Raw genomic sequence first — 23,850 nt, 5'->3', positions numbered from 1 at the left:
AGCCAACACAACTCACAAGTACGAGGATTTCGTGGACTGGAGTACTGTCTACAGGTCTGATCGTTTTGGTGTGCCTTCAGTCGAGCCATTGGCAATTTTGCCATTATCATTTGTGGGCTTCGCCAGTATGCCATCGGACCCACAAATCATAGACACAGACGGTCCCACCAGTCATAGACACGGGATGGCATAATAACAGATACCCAAATTGAGAGTGGCAAAATAGCAAATTTCTCGCCTTCAGAAACTGCGGGCGGACGGGAAATCGGGGGGCAACAGCAGTCGGTATGACCGTATCTGTGGATTGTGCCTTAAGTAATTACTAGATAGGTGCTCGTGCGTTGCAACGGAAATATATCGTCAGCATAGGAAACACAACTCCTACCAATCTAGTATCAAAGGTCTCAACAATCATGAGCTCTGTCGCTGCCTCTAGACAGCAGCCGCCTCCCAGCAACGTCCAGCGCGCTGGTCGCAGCCCCTGCTTCGTCAGGAGCCATGATGCTTCGCCGATTTCTTATGTACAATTCTCACTAAAATTCAAAATCGCTGAAACAGCATGTGCCTATAAACAAGAAGAGCAATACAGGTCAAAATAGATTGCCAGGTCCTAAGAAGTATGACATGAAAGCAGGGGCAGTCTACTGATAAGAACAGATACTACACTTGATCTTAGCCAAAAGGCGGAGAAAGGTATGAGTTGCAGCTAGGCACTCTCGCTTTCCTTTGTAGCGTGCCTCGTGCCCCTTCCGCATCTCTGCTAGCGATGTGGGACTATAAACAGATGCACCGTGTCTATTCTTCTTCCATGCGGTCTGGCGCACCTTCCGTTCGCGCGAAAACGCTCCTTGTTTGGGCCTAATGCTGATTTCCCGCTCGCGGCCTCATGGGCCGTATTGTAAAAGGAGCGTACAAGTTGCAAGGCGCTCTCTCTCTCTCTCAGACTCGGTCAAGGCCAGACGACCTGAAGGGTGATGTCGCAAGCAGGCTCCATCTCTCACGGTCAACAGCTTACGGGCTCCTATCCTGCTTTTTTTCTTTCTCAGAAGCAGGAGAGCTTGCCTCAAACTGACAGCACTATAAAGCGAGGTCAAGGTTAAGGATGATAATGAATAATGATTTAAATATTTCTTCACAGTTTGTTTAAATTCTTAATTAATTATAATTCAAAATTGAATAGAAACAGTGTCCGATTTTAATCGGGTTGGATCCATAAATTGTATTGTGTACGATTTATAGCGCATTACCACACTAAAACCGGCAACGAGCAGTTACAGCTGACATTTGTACGGAGTGTACCATTTTCCAAACAATTTTCTGGTGGAAAATTTTCGGCAAAAATGCATGACCGCGTCAGTGCCTCATGGATGGCAGATGAAAACGTAAGCAACAAAAATAGCCAACAAGGTTCGCCCCAGCTCCACGTTCAAAATATTATGTAAGGTACGGCAACACGCCCAGAAAACTATTGCCAAGTTGAACTACATCCAGGATATACATGTTTTGTACAATTGTATCGTTTCCCTGTTTTCTTTTCTTTTCGCCTCAACCACACCGACAACAGCTGTCATCTGGGACCAGATAGCTCGATTGGCTCTATTATGAAGGACGACGAATCGTGGGGGTCCTCATGCCTCACAGAGAAACTGTGAGGCACGCCATAAGGAAGAGGTTCCCTGTTCAACTCGAGCTGGTTTCCGCCAGTGTGACATTGGCTTCAAGAGCATGCAGAATTTCGGACATCTTAGGCCGCAACATAGGGTTCGTCTGCGTGCATTGGATGATCACGTCAACTGAACACTCCAGCTCAAGAATATCAAATGAATCTATGAGATCCCTGTCGACCAGCTTATCCAGTCTCTTGTCCTCCTTTAGCTCTCTAACCTGAATAGGCACGAAAGCAGGTGTTAAACCTCTCTAGCGTGGGGCTGAAATACAGTAAACAGAACGCAAATAAGTGCACAGAAGCTTACCCAGTCTAGAATCATGCCTTTCTGAGACTGGCCATGTCCATTGCTCAAGGTCTTAGGACCAGTAATCAGTTCCAACAGGAGAATGCCAAACCCATAAACATCAGTCTTTTCCGAGGACTGTCCAGTTGAGAGATACTCAGGAGCAATATGCCCAATAGTGTCCCAAACTGCAGTGGTAACATGCGATTCCTGACGGTCAAGAAGTTTTACCAATCCAAAATCTCCGACGATTGCTTCGAAATTTCCATCGAGCAATATGTTTGCAGCTTTGACGTCCCTGTGGATGATCTTAGGATTGCATTGTTCATGAAGGTAGAGTAACCCCCTGGCAGCGCCAAGAGCAATCCGCATGCGTTTACTCCAATCAAGAGATGGTTTTCCATTGCGATAATATGAAAATTGCAACCCCGTATATTACAAAGGTATAAGGATATATAAGCAGAGTATATGGCCGTGGCAAAGAACCAACCAAAACACATAATGTTAAACAAAATATTTACAAGAAATGCAAAAGACTTGCACAGAATGCCAATTGTAGACTTCATTAACATTGAAATGTTGTAGACGAGTGAGTTACCTCTCAAGCGGTCAGCAACACTGCCATTTGGCATATATGGATATACAAGCAACCGTTCTTTAGAGGTCATGCAAAATCCATACAAACACAAGAGATTCCTGTGCACAGCAAGGCCAATCAACTCAACTTCTGTCTGAAACTGGACTTCACCGGTAACATCAGGATCTTTTAATCTCTTCACTGCCACTAAAGTTCCATTTCTCAAACAGCCTTTATACACAATTCCAAAACCTCCTTGACCTAATATATTCCTGGAATTAAAATTGTCTGTTGCACTTTGCAGATCGTGAAATGTGAAATGCTTCACATGGCCCAATTCGAATTCTAGATCTTGATCTACAGATAAAAAAGTCAGATTGTGTAAATTTAACTTGTAAAGAGCTAATACTGCGAAGGCTTGGATAATTACCAGCTGAAGCATAAGGCAAGCGCCATCTCCAATAACTTAGCCAATACACGAACAACAAAACTAATATTGCTAGAGCTAATTGATGGTGGTTCTTGGCCTTTTGGACCTGTCTCGACATTTGTCCCTGCCATTAATGTACAGTTAAGTTGCGGTTTCTAAAGAATAGATATGTAAAAGATATGCCATCTGGGAAAGCAATTACCATTAGTCATTGCTGTCACATCTGAACAACCATGTATAACTGTAATAAATTCAGTTTTGTATTAGTTTTAAAATGTCGTGCTCCGAAACTATTAAATATGTGTGCTCTTCACTAAAAATTCAGTTCTAAAACAAAAAATTCAATTCTGAAATAAAATAAATGTCTGTGCACCTCAAAAATTCAGTTCTGAAACAAAAGAAATGTGTGTGCAACTCAAAAATCCAGTTCTGAAATGTGTGCTCCTAACAAATTCAGTTATGTAGCAAAACTCTTGAACCTCGGAAAATGTGTGTATTCCTCACAAATTGCGAAAAAGAAATGTTCCTGACAAACAAGACCCAGCCAAAGAGAAGCAAACCAGCTGATGTTGCAAAGAAAACAGACAAGTCCTTTTAGTTGCAGTGTCTATTGAATGCTCAAATAGAGGAGGTATGGTTCTATATAGTTACATTAAATAGGAGTATGATTAATGGTTGGTCATTTCACATTATTTTCTTGAAGTTAACACTTCCTTGTTCTCACACAGGGCATGCTGATAATTATTGCAAAATAGAGGGAGTAAGATCAGGATAGCAAGGATATGTAGTGTCAACTAATTAATTTTGTCTACATATATTTGCAGACTTGTAGTCATGTAAGCTATGCACATGCATGAACTAACTCATCTAGGAACTACATAGGTCCATGTATTATGTGCTTGTGAAATGTGAATCATTAGCCTTGTGAAATAACAATCCAATTTCATTTCTGGCCTAGATGCATATTATCCAATGACTTTCAGAGTCCAGATGGGACTCAAATTCACCTGAACATTTGCATAGCTGATCACAGTGTTATAACTTATAACGATTGATTTCAGCAAAATAAGGGGGCATGCCGATTAAAATAATAAGAAAAACATAGATAAAGTTTGCATAAAGAGGTACACATGGAAATGTCGTTATGAAAAAAGTTAAACTATATGAAGAATAGGTAAATATACTCCTAATATCAACAATTCAACATAGAAGGGTTGCCAGCTATGAAGCCTGAACAAAATAGAATAGAAATCAACCTACACAAGTAGTACTTGATAATTCTTTAGAGTCATTCGAATGGGAGTTGCAAAAGTATTGGCAGATTCATCTCATTCAGTCTCGCCCCTAGCAGCAAATATGCCACTTCCTGTCATCTCCTTCCACTTGGGAGCTGAGCATGGTTTCTTGAAGGGGAAAAGGGAACAGGGGAACGACTTGGTGAGCCACGGGTCCCTTCATCTATAGAACTTGACAAAACATAGACAAATCATGAGCCTTGTGATCAACACAGATTCACTGATAGAGTACCAAAGCTGGATTAGTTGTTTAAATAGTGCGATTGACCTTGGATGAAACTATCTATGCAAAAGTAGGGAGATGTTAGATAAATCAAAGAGTCAGAGATGGAGGGAGATTGGAGAGTTGAACTTACGTGTAGCAAAGATTGTTGGTCGGTGACTGCAGTGCATCAGCAGTAAATTCGTTCTCATCATAGAGCACATGGTAATGGGTCAGGCGACTTGTTCCCTGACAAGAAATATTTTTGACACTCGATGTCTGATAAGTGTTGTTCTGGAAAAGAATGTGCAACGTACCTGAATGCCAACATGACTACACAAGTAGAAATCAAACTCAGTAGGGTGGCAAATCTTTTGGTCAACCACAGTTCCTGCAGCACAAGTGACATGCAAAATAAGGCCCAGACAACAAATGCTTATAGAAGCAGCAGCTTTATGAACCCAATAACAGTGTGACACAAAAACACTAACCAGGAAGAATGTTTCCACTTTTATCAGTCATATCATGCCTTCCGTGAACCTCAGGGAAAAGCCTTGTGTGATGCCTTTTCTGAACAACCACAAACGTCAATGGGGGTATATACCCCTCCTCCAAAGAAGCACAAGCCTTGAAATGGAAAGGGACAAAACCATTGACATGGGCATGGCAATGCAAACCATATTTCGCCGACAAATTCTGATGCTGGAAATCATACCTTTCTGATGGCATCCATTTCATGAAGGAGAACATGGCTGAATTGACCTTCACTTACACCGTCCCTGCATAGGAGTTATAAGTCAACATACTTCACTCAACAGCATACAATAAATGAACCAAAAATAGGAATCTGGAACACATGCCTATACAATATTATCCTCTCAGGCTTTCTGTTTGTCTTCTTGCGAAAAACAATAAGTAGTTCCCTGCAATGCCAGTTACCCAGATGAACCATTCGACAACTTTCAATAGGTCAACTCAAATCAATAAAAACCTTACCTGATCATGCCACCATTAACGTTGTGCCCCATTTGTGGTCCTCCAGCGACGCCTCCACCAGCCGCGCGCCCTGGGCCTCTAAGGACGGCAACATCTGGAGCTTGTCGATGTCCAGGCCGATCTCCGGCCGTAGCAGGACCAGCGTCGGGTGCCCTTGCGCCAGGCTCGCCCGCACGAGCCGCCGCCCGATGTACCCGGTGCTGCCCACCACCAGCACCCGGCTCTTCTCCATGGCTTTGGCTCGCGAGAGGACGATTGATGGATTGGGACGATTGATGGGGGGCAGCGAATGAGAGCGCGTCATCAGGGCGTCCTAAGGCGGATTGCGGAGGGCGGGCGGGGATTGCGGGGATCGCGGCAGGCGGGCGGATTGCGGAGGGCGGTCGGGGATTGCGGCGGGCGGGCGTGGGGGAGGCTTGGGCAGTCTACATTAGGCTCTTAATAGTTAGTAGAGATTATTAGAGGGACCATGAATAGATCAGTATGCTCACTTCGCTCGCCAAAAATATCACTCTTGTACTCCTGTTCCAAGGTAGTAGCAAACATGAAGGGGGAATTAAGTGCAACTGACCATGCTAAAGCAACATGAGTTGCCCTTCTAAAATATGAAAAAACGTTAATAAAAGCATAAAGCACATCTGTCACCAAATGCATCTGAAATATATTTTTCAATAAATCAAAGAAAGAGAAATAATAAACTGATATACATAATTAGTGGTATATGGTCAATCTGTTTGGTTTTTTATGACCTGCAACCAACATATAGAATTAAAGTTGTAGAATTGCAATTTTCAACCAACATATAGAATTAAAGTTGTGCTGCACATAAATGGATATTGTAATAGAAAATAGTGATCAAATCAATGGATATGTACTCGCTCTCGTTGTATGCTACAAACAAAGGAAATGACAATAATTATGGAACTGGAAGGAGAATATGCTATCAAGCAACTATAACATGAAATGAAACTGATATCCTTATGGAACCAGAAGGAGCATACCCTCTTTAATTTTCGCATCTGAGACTGAGATTCTTGAAGGAAAAATTCAAGCTTCAGAACCCCCTTCTTCAGCCCTTGATCAGTTCTCCGGTGCTTTTCTAACTGCCAAAAAATGAATACAATAAACATAGCATTCTTCCAACCGGAAATCTAGAAGAATTGCTTGCCTATACAGCACAAATCAGGTTTATTGAAGCAAAGAAAACTTAAAACTACAATTTTGAATCAATAGCCTAATAAAAAGATAGCTTGATATAACAACACGTGAGCCAAATGTAATAAGCAGGCCACTATTCAGCATGAGAGAAATAGATTTTTCAATGTTCAACTCCAAAGAATTTGGACCCTGAAACTGTCGTTCCATTCTGATCAGAGCCAAGGTTCAGTACAGGCCTAAGGTACTCCAGGCCTAAGGTATAAAGGTGAATTCCACTTCCTACACCACTGCATCCTATAACTCCCATATATGTTTATGATCATCCTATGCCATCATACAGTTCGCAATACCACGGAAAAAGGCTTATTCACATATCACTAAGTATGAATCCAACGAGAGTAAGCCAGACACGAGAAGAGTTCGCTGGTATAGTATCGCCTTAGCAGTGTTTCTTCACAGTTCACAGCAAGCAAGGAGGGCAGCTAAAGGGAATAGCATGTGGACCTTATTAGGGGCGGCGACAGTAGAGACGAGGCGGAGTGCAAGCAGCAGTGCGCCACCCATCTTGCTCTAGTTCCCCTTTCGCTTGGTCCTCCCCCTCCCCCTGCAGCAGCACAGAGGAACACAAGATTGAATCGAATAGCACAACGCTGAGTAGGAAGGGAAGATCGGATCAGAACAAACTCAAGAATTGAATCAGCTAGGAGTTGTTGATCCAGTACCTTGTTCTTGAAGCCTGCTTGCTTTGGTTCGCTTCTCTTCTCTACTTCCGTCTTCTGGATCTGGTGGAGCCACCTCGTCGGAGCCTCGATCTGCTACCGCAACAAGAATCACTAAAGTCGGGAGGTCGACGGACGCGGACTTGAACTTGGATGGCGGTCGGCCACCCAGAGGCGACGCCGACGAGGGTGAGGATGGGTAGAGAGGCGGCTAGGTTTTTAGGATTTGGAGTTGGGGGTCGGACTCAGGCCCACCGCCATGTGCCCGCCGTTCGCCTCTTTGGCTAGCATCGCGGGCTCGATGTCCTCATCCCCGATGAGGATAGCCAGCACGACGCTATCAGGGGTCAGGGTCGGTGATGCGGAATCCACGCCCCCATGGCAGCGCTTCTTGGGGCGGTGCCTCCCCGCGGTGGGGTTTCCTGCTGCTGGTGGCTGTAGCGGTGGGGGACGCGAGGAGGACGGGGTGGGGCTGGGACCATGCGACGGGCGTGGAGCGGGACACCGAGGAAGCGTGGAGCGGGGCACCAAGGACGGGGATACGGCGAGCGGAGGTTTCTCCGCTGTTGTTCCGCTGGCGTAGGGACGGTCGTTCCGCGTCATGGCTGGCGGCGTGGGTGCGGAATCCGCGGTGGACGTGGGGTTGCCCGGGCGGTACGCTGGCGCGCGTGGCGGTTGGGTGCCAGACTCCGGCGTGGGCAAAGGGCTGCGGCGCGGGGGCGGTTTGGTACTGGATGGATGCGTGGGTGCGGATTTCGCTGCGGCGGCGGCGTTGCGGTAGCGGAGGTCGGCGGGATTGCGCGGTGAACAGGCGGGCGTGCGGGGGATGCCGTTGTGGTAGCGGAGGTCGTGCGGCGGGATGCGTGGGGAACAGGCGGACCGCGGGCGTGCGGAGGTTTCGCTGCCGCGCGGGCGTGCGGGAGCGGCGTTGGGTAGGGGAGCGGGGGCAGTCTACAGATGACGCTTAATAGTTGTAGAGAAGTAAGGACTGGGCATTCTAATTCGGTTCGGTCTATTCGAGTTTATGGAATTTTGGTTTCTAAAAAATAAGGACTGAAAATTTTAAAATATTTTAGTAGGGCTGGGCAATCAGTTTAAACCGACCATTCGGATCGGTTATCTTGATGCAGGTGAAGTCCGGTTTACGGAAGGCTGATAACCGATCGGTGTTTGAGAAATAAAGAAATCGATGACTTCGATTTCGGTTTATTTGATTTGGAGTTCGGTTTCCACCGAGGTTGGTGAGCAGCAGCGGTAGCTTCTTTGGTTGCAGCCTTGCAGCCTTTTAGCTCTTATGATCGATGCTCCATAGTGCTAATGCATGATGGGCCGATAGCTACACGATTTTGAAATGGGCCTCGTTGGATGGTGGTTTATTGGGCCAAGACTCAAGAGTGAACAACAGACCAGAGAAAAGGATCCAAGTAGCAAAGTTCGGTGGACGTTTGGTTGTTCGGTTTGTACGAAGGAAAAACCGATACCGGAACCGATCCCCAAACTAGGAAAAACAACAACCGAAACCGAACCGAATAATCGAATAAATCGAAACTTTGGCTCGGTTCGGTTTTCAGTTGCAAAGTGCCCAGCTCTATATTTTAGGAATCGAACCCGAATAGACTCACAATTTTGGTTCGGTCTATTCGGTCCACCGAATAGACCCGAATTGTATAGAGACTAGTATATTTTGTTAAAATATATACAATGAATAATTAATTGAAAGTACTATTATTACAACAAGTGACTATAAAAATTAGCATACAAATATATATATATATACTATCGTTAAGATGATATTATTATTTCTAGCTAATAAGTTTATAAATCATATAATAATACCATCACATATTAAGAGCTTTTTTTATATTTTGGGTTATTCGGTCTATTCGGTTTTTAAAGGTTAGGAACCGAACTCGTACCCCGAAATATAACACATATAGGAACCGAACCCGAACCCAAAAACCCAAATAGATCGACAATTCGGGTTCATTTTGGGTTCGGGTTCGGTTTTCAAATGCCCACCCCTAGCCTTAAGGCACAATGAGCCGAAAAAAAGATAAGAGAGACTAAAATAAATCGTTTTAGTATAGAAGCCTCTTCTATATTATATATATCGAAAGGAAATTAGGCTTACACCTATTTCCTAAAATGATTTTGGTGGTTGAATTGTCCAACACAAATAATTGGACTAACTAGTTTGCCCAAGTCTATGAGTTCTACAGGTGCCAAAGATTCACAATAAGCCAATAAAAAGACCAAGAAAAAGGGTTCAAACAAAAGAGCAAAGGGACAACCGAAGGCACCCTGGTCTGGCGCACCGGACTGTCCGGTGTGCCACCGGACAGTGTCCGGTGCACCAGGGGACTCCAAGCTAAACTTCGCACCTTCGGGAAAACTCAGAGGCGCCACGCTATAATTCACCGGACAGTGTCCGGTGCTACAAGGAGATGCGACTCTGAACTCGCCAGCTTCAGGAATTCACTCCACTATAATTCACCGGACATGTCCGGTGCAACGGCGGAGCAACGGCTACTTCACGCCAACGGTCACCTGCAGAGGCATTTAATGCGCGCCAGAGTGCGCAGAAGTCAGGCACGCACGTGGTGGCGCACCGGACAGCCTACAGGGCATGTCCGGTGAACCACCGGACAGCCAGGCGGGCCAACGCGTCAGAGCTCAACGGTCGAACCCTAACGGTCTGCTGACGTAGGCTGGCGCACCGGACAGTGTCTGGTGGCGCACCGGACTGTCCGGTGCGCCATGCGACAGCAGCCTTCACCAACGGCTAGTTTGGTGGTTGGGGCTATAAATACCCCCAACCACCCCTCATTCAAGTCATCCAAGTTTTCACACTTCTACACCTTACAAGAGCTCTAGCATTCAATTCTAGACACACCCAAGTGATCAAATCCTCTCCAATTCCACACAAAGCTTTAGTGACTAGTGAGAGAGATTTGTTATGTTCTTTTGAGCTCTTGCGCTTGGATTGCTTCTTTCTTTCTCATTTGTTCTTGTGATCAAAACTCAATTGTAATCGAGGCAAGAGACACCAATTGTGTGGTGGTCCTTGCGGGGAAGTTTTGTTCCCGGTTGATTTGAGAAGAGAAGCTCACTCGGTCCGAGGGACCGTTTGAGAGAGGGAAAGGGTTGAGATAGACCCGGCCTTTGTGGCCTCCTCAACGGGGAGTAGGTTTGAGAGAACCGAACCTCGGTAAAACAAATCCACATGTCTCACTCTTTATTTGCCCGCGATTTGTTTTGCGCCCTCTCTCTCGGACTCATTATTATTTCTAACACTAACCCGACTTGTAGTTGTGATTAATTTTGTAAATTTCAATTTCGCCCTATTCACCCCCCTCTAGGCGACTTTCAATTGGTATCAGAGGCAGGTTCTTCATTAGAGCCTAACCGCTCGAAGTGATGTCGGGAGATCACACCAAGAGGGAGATGGAGACCGGCGACAAGCCCACTACAAGCCACGGGGAGACTTCATCAGAAGAGTCCTGCAACAAGAGGAAGGAGAAGAAAGACTCCTCCAACAAAGGGAAGGGGAAGGAGAAGAAATCCTCTTCCCACAAGTCGCATCGGAGAGGCGACAAACACAAGAGGATGAGAAAAGTGGTCTACTACGAGACCGACTCTTCATCACCATCGACCTCCGGCTCCGACGCGCCGTCCGTCACTTCTAAGCGCCATGAGTGCAAGAAGTTTAGTAAGATCCCCCTACACTATCCCCACATTTCAAAGCGTACTCCTTTGCTCTTCGTTCCATTAGGCAAACCACCGGTTTTTTACGGTGAAGATTATAATATGTGGAGTGACAAAATGAGGCATCATCTAACCTCACTCCACACAAGCATATGGAATGTTGTTGAGTTTGGTGTACAGGTACCATCCATAGGGGATGAAGACTACGACTCGGACGAAGTGGCCCAAATTCACCACTTTAACTCCCAAGCCACTACGATACTCCTCGCCTCTCTAAGTCGAGAGGAGTATAATAAGGTGCAAGGGTTAAAGAGTGCGAAGGAAATTTGGGACGTACTCAAAACCGCACACGAAGGAGACGAGGTGACAAAAATCACCAAGCGGGAGACGATCGAGGGGGAGCTCGGTCGCTTCATGCTTCACCAAGGGGAGGACCCACAAGCCATGTACAACCGCTTGAAGACCTTGGTGAATCAAGTGCGCAACCTCGGGAGCGAAAAATGGGATGACCATGAGATGGTCAAGGTTATTCTTAGATCCCTCATATTTCTTAACCCTACACAAGTTCAATTAATTCGAGGTGATCCTAGATATAAGCTAATGTCTCCCGAGGAGGTTATAGGAAAATTTGTGAGCTTTGAGCTAATGATTAAAGGCTCAAAGAAAATCATCGAGCAAGGTACCTCCTCAACGCCCGAAGCACAATCGGTGGCATTCAAGGCGACGGAGGAGAAGAAGGAGGAATCTACATCAAGTAGACAACCCATCGACGCCTCCAAGCTCGACAACGAGGAAATGGCGCTCATCATCAAGAGTTTCCGCCAAATCCTCAAGCAAAGGAGGGGGAAGGATTACAAGCCCCGCTCCAAGAAGGTTTGCTACAAGTGTGGTAAGCCCGGTCACTTTATTGCCAAATGTCCTATTTCTAGTGACAGTGACAGGGGCGACGACAAGAAGGGGAGAAGAAAGGAGAAGAAGAGATATCACAAGAAGAAGGGCGGCGATGCCCATGTGTGCCACGAGTGGGACTCCGACGAGAGCTCCACCGACTCCTCCTCCGACGAGGACGCCGCCAACATCGTCGTCACCAAGGGACTTCTCTTCCCCAACGTCGGCCACAAGTGCCTCATGGCAAAGGATGGCAAAAAGAAGAAGGTTAAATCCAAATCCTCCACTAAATATGAATCCTCTAGTGATGATAATGCTAGTGATGAGGAGGATAATTTACGTACCCTTTTTGCCAACCTCAACATGCAACAAAAAGAAAAACTAAATGAGCTAATTAGTGCCATCCATGAGAAGGATGATCTCTTGGACTCCCAAGAGGACTTCCTAATCAAGGAAAATAAAAAGCATGTTAAGGTTAAGAATGCTTATGCTCTAGAAGTAGAAAAATGTGAAAAATTATCTAGTGAGCTAAGCACATACCATGACACTATTGCCAACCTTAGAAATGAAAATGCTAGATTAATTGCTAAGGTTGATTCTCATGTTTGTGATGTTTCAATTCCCAATATTAGAAATGATAATGATGATTTGCTTGCTAAGATTGAAGAATTAAACATTTCTCTTGTTAGCCTTAAGATTGAAAATGAAAAATTGCTCGCTAAGGCTAAAGATTTTGATGTTTGCAATGTTACTATTTCTAACCTTAGAAGTGAAAATGATATATTACATGCTAAGGTTGTAGAATTAAAATCTTGCAAACCCTCTACATCTACCGTTGAGCATGTGTCTATTTGTACTAGATGTAGAGATGTTGATATTGATGCTATCCATGATCATATGACTTTAATTAAACAACAAAATGATCATATAGCAAAATTAGATGCTAAAATTGCCGAGCATGACTTAGAAAATGAAAAGTTTAAATTTGCTAGAAGCATGCTCTATAATGGGAGACGCCCTGGCATTAAGGATGGGATTGGCTTCCAAAAGGGGGACAATGTCAAACTTAATGCCCCTCCTAAGAAATTGTCTAACTTTGTTAAGGGCAAGGCTCCCATGCCTTAGGATAACGAGGGTTACATTTTGTACCCTGCCGGTTATCCCGAGAGCAAAATTAGGAGAATTCATTCTAGGAAGTCTCACTCTGGCCCTAATCATGCTTTTATGTATAAGGGTGAGACATCTAGCTCTAGGCAACCAACCCGTGCTAAGTTGCCTAAGAAGAAAACTCCTAGTGCATCAAATGATCATGACATTTCATTTAAAACTTTTGATGCATCTTATGTTTTGACATAAATCTGGCAAGGTAGTTGCCAAGTTTGTTGGGGGCAAACACAAGGGGTCAAAGACTTGTGTTTGGGTACCCAAAGTTCTTGTGTCTAATGCCAAAGGACCCAAAACCGTTTGGGTACCTAAAGTCAAGAACTAAATTTGTTTTGTAGGTTTATGCATCCGGGGGCTCAAGTTAGATCATCGATAGTGGGTGCACAAACCACATGACAGGGGAGAAGAAGATGTTCTCCTCCTACGAGAAAAACCAAGATCCCCAACGAACTATCACATTCGGGGATGGAAACCAAGGTTTGGTCAAAGGTTTGGGTAAAATTGCTATATCTCCTGACCATTCCATTTCCAATGTTTTTCTTGTAGATTCATTAGATTACAATTTGCTTTCCGTATCTCAATTATGTCAAATGGGCTACAACTGTCTATTTACTGATGTAGGTGTCACTGTCTTTAGAAGAAGTGATGATTCAATAGCATTTAAGGGAGTGTTAGAGGGTCAGCTATACTTGGTAGATTTTGATAGAGCTGAACTCGACACTTGCTTGATTGCTAAGACTAACATGGGTTGGCTCTGGCACCGCCGACTGGCCCATGTTGGAATGAAGAATCTCCATAAGCTTCTAAAGGGAGAACACATTTTAGGATTAACAAATGTTCATTTTGAGAAAGACATGATTTGTAGCGCATGCCAAGCTGGAAAGCAAGTTGGTGTTCATCATCCACACAAGAACATCATGACGACTGACAGGCCACTGGAGCTCCTACACATGGATTTATTCGGCCCGATTGCTTACATAAGCATCGGCGGGAGTAAGTACTGTCTAGTTATTGTGGATGATTATTCTCGCTTCACTTGGGTATTCTTTTTGCAGGAAAAATCACAAACCCAAGAGACTTTAAAGGGATTCTTGAGACGGGCTCAAAATGAATTCGGCTTATGGATCAAGAAAATTAGAAGCGACAACGGGACGGAGTTCAAGAATTCACAAATTGAAGGCTTCCTTGAGGAAGAGGGCATCAAGCATGAGTTTTCTTCTCCCTACACGCCACAACAAAATGGTGTAGTGGAGAGGAAGAATCGAACTCTATTGGACATGGCAAGAACCATGCTTGATGAGTACAAGACACCGGATCGGTTTTGGGCCGAGGGGGTTAACACCGCTTCCTACGCCATCAACCGGTTATATCTACACCGAATCCTCAAGAAGACATCATACGAACTCCTAACCGGTAAAAAGCCCAATATTTCATATTTTAGAGTCTTTGGTAGCAAATTCTTTATTCTTGTCAAAAGAGGTAGAAAATCTAAATTTGCTCCTAAGACTGTAGAAGGCTTTTTACTAGGATATGATTCAAACATAAGGGCATATAGAGTCTTTAACAAGTCCTCAGGACTAGTTGAAGTTTCTTGTGACATTGTGTTTGATGAAACTAACGGCTCTTAAGTAGAGCAAGTTGATCTTGATGAGATAGGTAATGAAGAGGCTCCATGCATCGCGCTAAGGAACATGTCCATTGGGGATGTGTGTCCTAAGGAATCCGAAGAGCCTCCAAATGCACAAGATCAACCATCCTCCTCCACGCAAGCATCTCCACCAACTCAAAATGAGGACGAGGCTCAAGTTGATGAAGGAGAAAATCAAAATGATGAGCCACCTCAAGATGACGGCAATGATCAAGGGGGAGACGCAAATGATCAAGACAAGGAGGATGAAGAACCAAGGCCGCCACACCCAAGAGTCCACCAAGCAATCCAACGAGATCACCCCGTCGACACCATCCTCGGCGACATTCATAAGGGGGTAACCACTAGATCTCGTGTTGCACACTTTTGTGAGCATTACTCTTTTGTTTCCTCTATTGAGCCACACAGGGTAGAGGAAGCACTCCAAGATTCGGATTGGGTGATGGCGATGCAAGAGGAGCTCAACAATTTCACTAGGAACGAGGTATGGCATTTGGTTCCACGTCCTAACCAAAATGTTGTAGGAACCAAGTGGGTCTTCCGCAACAAGCAAGATGAGCATGGTGTGGTGACAAGGAACAAAGCCCAACTTGTGGCCAAGGGATACTCCCAAGTCGAAGGTTTGGATTTCGGTAAAACCTATGCACCCGTAGCTAGGCTTGAGTCCATTCGTATATTATTAGCCTATGCTACTTACCATGGCTTCAAGCTTTACCAAATGGACGTGAAAAGTGCCTTCCTCAATGGACCAATCAAGGAAGAGGTCTATGTTGAGCAACCTCCCGGCTTTGAAGACAGTGAGTACCCTAACCATGTCTATAGGCTCTCTAAGGCGCTTTACGGGCTCAAGCAAGCCCCAAGAGCATGGTATGAATGCCTTAGAGATTTCCTTATTGATAATGGCTTCAAAGTCGGCAAGGCCGATCCTATTCTATTTACTAAAACTCTTGACAATGATTTGTTTGTATGCCAAATTTATGTTGATGATATTATATTTGGGTCTACTAACGAATCTACATGTGAAGAATTTAGTAGGATCATGACACAGAAATTCGAGATGTCGATGATGGGGGAGTTGAAATATTTCTTGGGATTTCAAGTAAAGCAACTCCAAGAGGGCACCTTCATTTGTCAAACGAAGTATACTCAAGACATTCTAAACAAGTTTGGAATGAAGGATGCCAAGCCCATCAAGACTCCCATGGGAACAAATGGGCATCTCGACCTCGACACGGAAGGTAAATCTGTCGATCAAAAGGTATACCGGTCGATGATAGGTTCACTACTTTATTTATGTGCATCTCGACCAGACATTATGCTTTCCATATGCATGTGTGCAAGATTCCAAGCCGACCCTAAGGAATCTCACCTTACGGTCGTAAAACGAATCTTGAGATATTTGGCTTATACTCCTAAGTTTGGGCTTTGGTATCCTCGGGGATCCACATTTGATTTAATTGGTTATTCGGATGTCGATTGGACGGGGTGTAAAATCAATCGAAAGAGCACATCGGGGACTTGCCAGTTCTTAGGAAAATCCTTGGTGTCTTGGGCTTCAAAGAAGCAAAATTCGATTGCTCTTTCTACCGCCGAAGCCGAGTATATTGCCACAGGCCATTGTTGCGCGCAATTGCTTTGGATGAGGCAAACCCTGCGGGACTATGGTTACAAATTAACCAAAGTTCCTCTTCTATGTGATAATGAGAGTGCAATCCGCATGGCGGATAATCCCGTTGAGCATAGCCGCACTAAACACATAGCCATTCGGTATCAGTTTTTAGGGATCACCAACAAAAGGGGGATATCGAGATTGCATATATTAACACTAAAGATCAATTAGCCGATATCTTTACCAAGCCACTAGATGAACAAACTTTTACCAAACTTAGTCATGAGTTAAATATTCTTGATTCTAGGAATTTCTTTTGATGTCTTGCACACATAGCTCATAAATATACCTTTGATCATGTCTCTTTTACATATGCTATGACTAATGTGTTTTCAAGTGAATTTCAAACCAAGTCATAGGTGTATTGAAAGGGAATTGGAGTCTTCGGCGAATACAAAGGCTTCCACTCCACTCTATCACTCATCCTTCGCCGTCGCTCCAAGCATCTCTCCGTCTTTGGTATAATCTTCACTCATATGTTTTATTTGCCAAAGGGGAGTAAGTAGTTATCAAAGGGCTCTAATGATTCCGTTTTTGGCGATTCATGCCAAAGGGGGAGAGAGTATGAGCCCAAAGCAAAAGGACCGCACCACCACCCTAATTTTTAAAATTAATGATTTTCAATTGGTAAATTTCAAATTGGTATCTCTTTGTGTTCTAAAGGGGGAGAAAGTAGCACCTTTCAAAATTGATATCTTAAAACCCTCTTGAACACTAAGAGGAGAATTTATTTGAGGGGGAGTTTTGTTTAGTCAAAGAAAAAACATTTGAACCAAAGGGAGAAAATTTCAAAACTTGAAAATGCTTCGCAAAATCTTATTCATTTACCTTTGACTATTTGCAAAAGGACTTTAAAAAAATCTTACAAAAGAATTTGCAAAAACAAAACATGTGGTGCAAGCGTGGTTCAAAATGTTAAAAATAAAGAAACAATCCATGCATATCTAGTAAGTAATATTTATTGGCTCAATTCTAAGCAATCTTTGCACTTGCATTTTGCAAACTAGTTCAAATTCTGCACTTGTATATTTGCTTTGGTTTATGTTGGCATCAATCACCAAAAAGGGGGAGATTGAAAAGGAAATAGGCTTACACCTATTTTCTAAAATGATTTTGGTGGTTGAATTGCCCAACATAAATAATTGGACTAACTAGTTTGCCCAAGTCTATGAGTTCTACAGGTGCCAAAGATTCACAATAAACCAATAAAAAGACCAAGAAAAAGGGTTCAAACAAAAGAGCAAAGGGACAACTGAAGGCACCCTGGTCTGGCGCACCGGACTGTACGGTGTGCCACCGGACAGTGTCCGGTGCACCAGGGGACTCCAAGCTAAACTTCGCACCTTCGGGAAAACTCAGAGGCGCCGCGCTATAATTCACCGGACAGTGTCCGGTGCTACAAGGAGATGCGACTCTGAACTCGCCAGCTTCGGGAATCATGTCCGGTGCACACCGGACTGTCCGGTGTAACGGCGGAGCAACGACTACTTCGCGCCAACGGTCACCTACAGAGGCATTTAATGCGCGCCAGAGCGCGCAGAAGTCAGGCACGCGCGTGGTGGCGCACCGGATAGCCTACAGGGCATGTCCGGTGAACCACCGGACAGCCAGGCGGGCCAACGCGTCAGAGCTCAACGGTCGAACCCTAACGGTCTGCTGACGTAGGCTGGCGCACCGGACAGTGTCTGGTGGCGCACCAGACTGTCCGGTGCGCCATGCGACAGCAGCCTTCACCAACGGCTAGTTTGGTGGTTGGGGCTATAAATACCCCCAACCACCCCTCATTCAAGTCATCCAAGTTTTCACACTTCTACACCTTACAAGAGCTCTAGCATTCAATTCTAGACACAGTCAAGTGATCAAATCCTCTCCAATTCCACACAAAGCTTTAGTGACTAGTGAGAGAGATTTGTTGTGTTCTTTTGAGCTCTTGCGCTTGGATTGCTTCTTTCTTTCTCATTTGTTCTTGTGATCAAAACTCAATTGTAACCGAGGCAAGATACACCAATTGTGTGGTGGTCCTTGCGGGGAAGTTTTGTTCCCGGTTGATTTGAGAAGAGAAGCTCACTCGGTCCGAGGGATCGTTTGAGAGAGGGAAAGGGTTGAGATAGACCCGGCCTTTGTGGCCTCCTCAACGGGGAGTAGGTTTGAGAGAACCGAACCTCAGTAAAACAAATCCATGTGTCTCACTCTTTATTTGCCCGCGATTTGTTTTGCGCCCTCTCTCTCGGACTCATTATTATTTCTAACACTAACCCGGCTTGTAGTTGTGATTAATTTTGTAAATTTCAGTTTCGCCATATTCACCCCTCCTCTAGGCGACTTTCAATATATATACACCTAAAATTATAAGAGAGGCTTCATGTGCTCGGGTCTCGGCAACGGTAGGGGCTCAAGCCCCACCCGCCCCATTGTTGCCTCCATCCTTACCTTAAGTTGTCTCCAACAAGACACGTTGAATGGTCTGCTACTCTAAATTTGGATGAAACATTTAAAGACATGTCTGGAACGTTTAGATCAGTTTTCTAGGTATAAGAGACAAGAGAGTTAAAAGATTATATGATAAAATCCTAAACCTCTAGGTCATTCATAAAGTTAAGAGATAAATACATAGAAAGATATGAAAAGACAGACTCTTCGCAAAAAGTCTGTCTCTTGACTTTTTTCGTTTAATTCATAGAAGCCCTTTAAGATATCCTTCAATTAATAGAGTTGTAGATGTATATCACCTTCAACAATAGTATGTAAATGGATTGCTAAAATATAAAGGTTGTCGGACAAAAGCTAAAAGCTAAACGTATAGAGGTTTGTTGTGCGTCCTCTGTCCATTCGGACGCTCAAGGTGACATGGAGAATCTCTACTCCAAGTCGGCAGTAACCAGTGAAAAAGAAGGCAAAAAAAAAAACAAAATATAAGGGCTAGTTTGGGAACTCCATTTTCTCAAGGATTTTTTTTAAAAAATAAACTAATTTTTCTTGGGAAAATAAAAACCCTTAGAAAAATGGGGTTTCCAAACTAGCCTAAAAAAGAAAATGTTCTATTTGGAGATATGAGCCAATAGAACGACGGTTGTATTTGTTTCCCAATTTTAGTTGCACAAAGATATTTTAGTATGATTTAACAACAATTTGCAATCTATGAGTTAGACATCACATCAAAGTGCTAAAAACATTGTATTAGGCATATGCAACTTATCTAAGTGATCAAACCTCATAGTTCTACCATTTTATCCGAAGTTACACTTTCTAGTCTCTTTTTTTGCTCTTTTGGACTTAGCCCCTTCAAATTGCATAGAAGTAAACTTATGCTCATACTCATAGCAAACAAATTAGTTTATGATGGTGTATTGGACACTCAATCACCAAAATAGGTAGAAATAACTATCTAGCCCATTTTCATTTCAAGGATCTATATGTCGGATGAGTTGTTGGATCGATCGGAGGTACCGGAGTACCTTACCAGAGATGTCCCTAGTGAGTAAGTCATATGACTTCAATTTTGGCTTACAGATTCCAAAAAATTTAGATTTCAATTGATACTTTAATGAAATATGGTTAGTACTACAAGTCAGTTTAAACAATAGTAGTAGTCTCTACTATATTAAAGCATTGGTTTCAATGGTTCAACGACTTTGTGTTAAAGTTATTGTTTTCTGGCGGCGCAGTCGTGAGTTATCGAGACTTTTTAGGGTTTTCGGTGAGCGATCCGCTCTAGTTCTCTTTTGTACAGGGTGGTCAGGAGGGAGGTGGAGACTGCCCATGTCTGTGGAGAATGATATAGTGCGAGGAGCCATTGGTTCAAATGCCCGAGTCAAATTCTGATGAGCGCATATCGAATTGTAAGACTATCTCCAACAACGATCTCTAAATTTCATACCCTAAAGAAATATTCCTCGTCTTTTATAGCATTATCTAAAAATTTTCATCGAGTTATTGAGACTTTTTAGGGTTTTCGGTGAGCGATCCGCTCTAGTTCTCTTTTGTACAGGGTGGTCAGGAGGGAGGTGGAGACTGCCCATGCCTGTGGAGAATGATATAGTGCGAGGAGCCATTGGTTCAAATGCCTGAGTCAAATTTTGATGAGCGCATATCGAATTGTAAGACTATCTCCAACAATGATCTCTAAATTTCATACCCTAAAGAAATATTCCTCATCCTTTATAGCATTCTCTAAAATTTTTCATCATCTATATTTTCTTCATCTCCAGCAATGTCCTTTAAATTCGGTCTCTATATCTACAGTATTATCACATGTCACAATTTACTTTTAAACATTTCACTACTGCATGCATGTATCCATGGGGACGTGCTACAAAATTATTTATTAATTATTTGTAGACTGAGCCATCGTATAGCAGGTGAAGGACAACCACTATATTTACCGGGTAGAAGACGAACGATAAATTTTAGAGGATGCAATAGCGATCCTTGCTGGGCGAGTAAAGGATGGGAGGGAACGCTAAATTTAGAGTGTGTTTGGTTGAAGAGTGGAGGAGAATAGAGCGGTTTCATTCCTATTTTCTGGATGTTTGGGTTCCAACAAAAAATGAGCAGAGCGGCTCCTGGAGTCTTCATATAAAAATTAACCATAAATAGTTGGAATGCTCCCGCTCCACAAAAACGACCGGATGCGAGCGTTCTCTCGGACGTGAGCGCTCTCCTCCCTCTCCAACCCTCTACACTCATATGGCTCTCCAATCAAACAGAGAACGGAGCGACTCCGCTCTATTCTACTCTTCAACCAAATAAAAGATAGAGCGGCTCTGTTTTGTTTGCCAAATGCGGAATATAACGACTCTATTCTCAAAAAATAGAATGGAGCGGCTCCATTCTAGTTAACTCTCTAACCAAACGCACCCTTAGAGTTCAAGTTCATTTACAGTATACTGCTGAAGAGAGCCTAAGGAGAACATCCATTGAGAAAAATGACAGATCCTGGAAGGGTTGACATCTTAGTACTCAATATCTACCTCTGGTGGCTGACCTGACAAAAGATGCAAATATTGTAAGTGCCTTCTTTCGCGGTGCCAAACTCTTTATTTCAAACTGAAATTTCCTCATATTTGCCAAACAAGACTTGTGATTCAAAGTCATGTATCTCGAACTCTTATCCTTAAACCACCTTTTGGTTTTAGGCAAAGCTCTTTTGAAGATAAAAACATGTATATCACAGAAATGGAAATGGAGGAGGCCTACGCCCAACATGAACCGCAAAACTTCAAGAGTATTTTATGTCGCTATATCACCCACTCATATAGATGTCTAAATGGGCCTAGCGGGCCGGCCCGGTCCGAGTACAGCTAGGTTCGGCACGAATTGGGACTGTGATGGCCCGTTCTGGATGAGCTAGCGGGTCGTGCCGTGCTGGCCCACGGACCACGAGCGAGGCATAGCCCGCTATGTTAATAATCATGCCAGGCCGGTCCATGGCCCGACAGGTCTAACATGCCTGTAACGTTTTATGTCATTTAAATTGTAAAAATAAACATATACGAGAGGTTTAAACCATAGTTTTTAGCTATAAACACATTTGCAACCACATAATCAACAAAAACATACATGTTTTGTGTTTTATACTCTATATTCAAGTATAACATGGGTATCTATATGGAAAAAATAAAATCCGGCCATGCTGAGCCTAGCCCGCCGTGCCACCCCTTAGGCCCAGGCACGGCCTGGTATGGTGATCGGGCCAGGCCGGCACAAGCTCGCTTCGCTAGGTGTCGAGTCGTACAGTGTCGTGCTTCGGGCCACCCGGCTAGCCCGACCCGTCTGGACATGTATACCCACTCATACAAGGTAAGTCTATCGGGTAAGCTTCTTTGACATGCTTTGTGTGCTATTTTCTTAAAATCTAAACAAGCCTGTGAGAGCACCTAGAGGGGGTGAATAGGTGATCCTATAAAAAAATAACTTAAAATAACACAAACTTGGTCTAATAATGAAGTTAGAGTGAACTAAAACCAAATTTGAAACAAGAAGAAGAGAGAGAAAGTCCTCTTCACTTGATTGCTCTTTCAAGATATGAATTATACTAAAAGCAATATCAAAAGTGAGGTTGAGAACTTAGGAAGAGAGAAAATCGTGGAAATGTAAAAGATAAGTGACACAACGATTTTTTATCTCGTGGTTTGGTCAAGCATAATATGCTTGCTCACTCCACGTTGGGGGTGTCCTCCTTTGGACAAGGGTTGCGATCAACCCCTCTCAAGTGATCACAAAGATCAAACTTGAATACCACAATTCTCACTATCAATATCAATCATGTTTGCAAGGAATCTCCATAAGTTGGAGTCTCTTGGCACCTTACAAAAGATCAGAGTCTCAACTTAGAGTAAGGGAGGGAGAGAAAGTACACACACAATAGCAATGATCAGCAACGCAGGCAAGAATCACAAAGACAAGAGCGCAAGATCACAAATCAACAAGAACAGCTCGAAACTGGCGCTCGGATCTCACTAAAACAACTAGGATGCGTTGTTACGGCGTGTTGGAGTGTTGTATAGCATCTAGGGACCCTTTTATAGGCCAAGAGGGCCTAGAAGTCATTGCTTCATTCCTTAGGAAGCTACAAAACCTTCCTGTCTACGTGCACATCGAACCGGGTCTTGTAGCCCCGCTCCCAGATTTTGATTGGCTCCTTAATTTCCTTAGCTGGGTGACACCAGACCAGTCCATTACGCCACTGGACCTTCCGTTGACATCAGTTAGCCATTGGTCGTCCGCATCGTGGAAACAACCGTTGGAGGTAGTTCGGTGGCACATCGGTCTAGTACTATTCACGGTTCGATGAATTTTATAATCAAATTCCCAAGACCGACGACTTCATCTATACTAGCGGTCTGGTGCGACCTAGACCAGTGCATATTTGGCTCTTTTGAGCCTATCTCATCCAACTCTTTTTGGATGTTCTTGATAGCTTCCCTACAACTTATACAAAGATAATTAGCACCTAATTCATTTGACTAAGTTTGGGAAACATACCTCTTTGCCCTAGTTTCTCCCGAGTTTGCATTATGACTTAACTTAGGCCCAAAAAGTGCTTTTCTCTACAAAAGATGTTAGAGCCCAAACACAAGTACTATAAACCATTGTAATGGACCCATGCAACATATCTAAAGGTGTAAACCTCACAATTATACCATTTTACTCCAAGTTGCATATTTGGGCCCTGTTTGAGCTATTTTGGATTTGATCTCTTCAAGTTGCCTTCTATGGACCTTGCTCGTACTCACATCAATATAGTTAGTCCAAGATGGTGTGTTGAGCACTTAATCATCAAGACATGTAGAAATGGCCCCATGGCACATTTCCCTTTCAGCCTAGAAAGTGAATTCTCGTCTTTCATTCTGTTGTCTATGTAGATTGCAAAATGATTGTTTGGTTCTCTGCTAGAGTTGTGCTCAACATTTAAAGTCGAACCACTGATGAAGTGTTGTAAAGAAAT

The 23,850-nt window shown here is 43.7% G+C and overlaps 1 non-coding gene and 1 pseudogene across 1 annotated transcript; both read right to left on the bottom strand.

Annotated features, from left to right (window-relative positions):
* Positions 1 to 500: 500 nt before the first annotated feature.
* LOC111589698 (U2 spliceosomal RNA) lies at positions 501 to 697 on the bottom strand. The gene has a single exon (XR_004850940.1). It is a non-coding gene; the product is annotated as a U2 spliceosomal RNA (small nuclear RNA).
* Positions 698 to 1,490: 793 nt separating this feature from the next.
* Positions 1,491 to 2,881, bottom strand: LOC103629777 (probable LRR receptor-like serine/threonine-protein kinase At5g45780; annotated as a pseudogene).
* Positions 2,882 to 23,850: the final 20,969 nt, after the last annotated feature.

This window comes from Zea mays, chromosome 6 (genome assembly GCF_902167145.1).
Source record: "Zea mays cultivar B73 chromosome 6, Zm-B73-REFERENCE-NAM-5.0, whole genome shotgun sequence".
Classification (NCBI taxonomy): domain Eukaryota; kingdom Viridiplantae; phylum Streptophyta; class Magnoliopsida; order Poales; family Poaceae; genus Zea; species Zea mays.
Note: the sequence above shows the minus strand (reverse complement) of the source record. Positions and strands in the feature narration are given on the sequence as shown.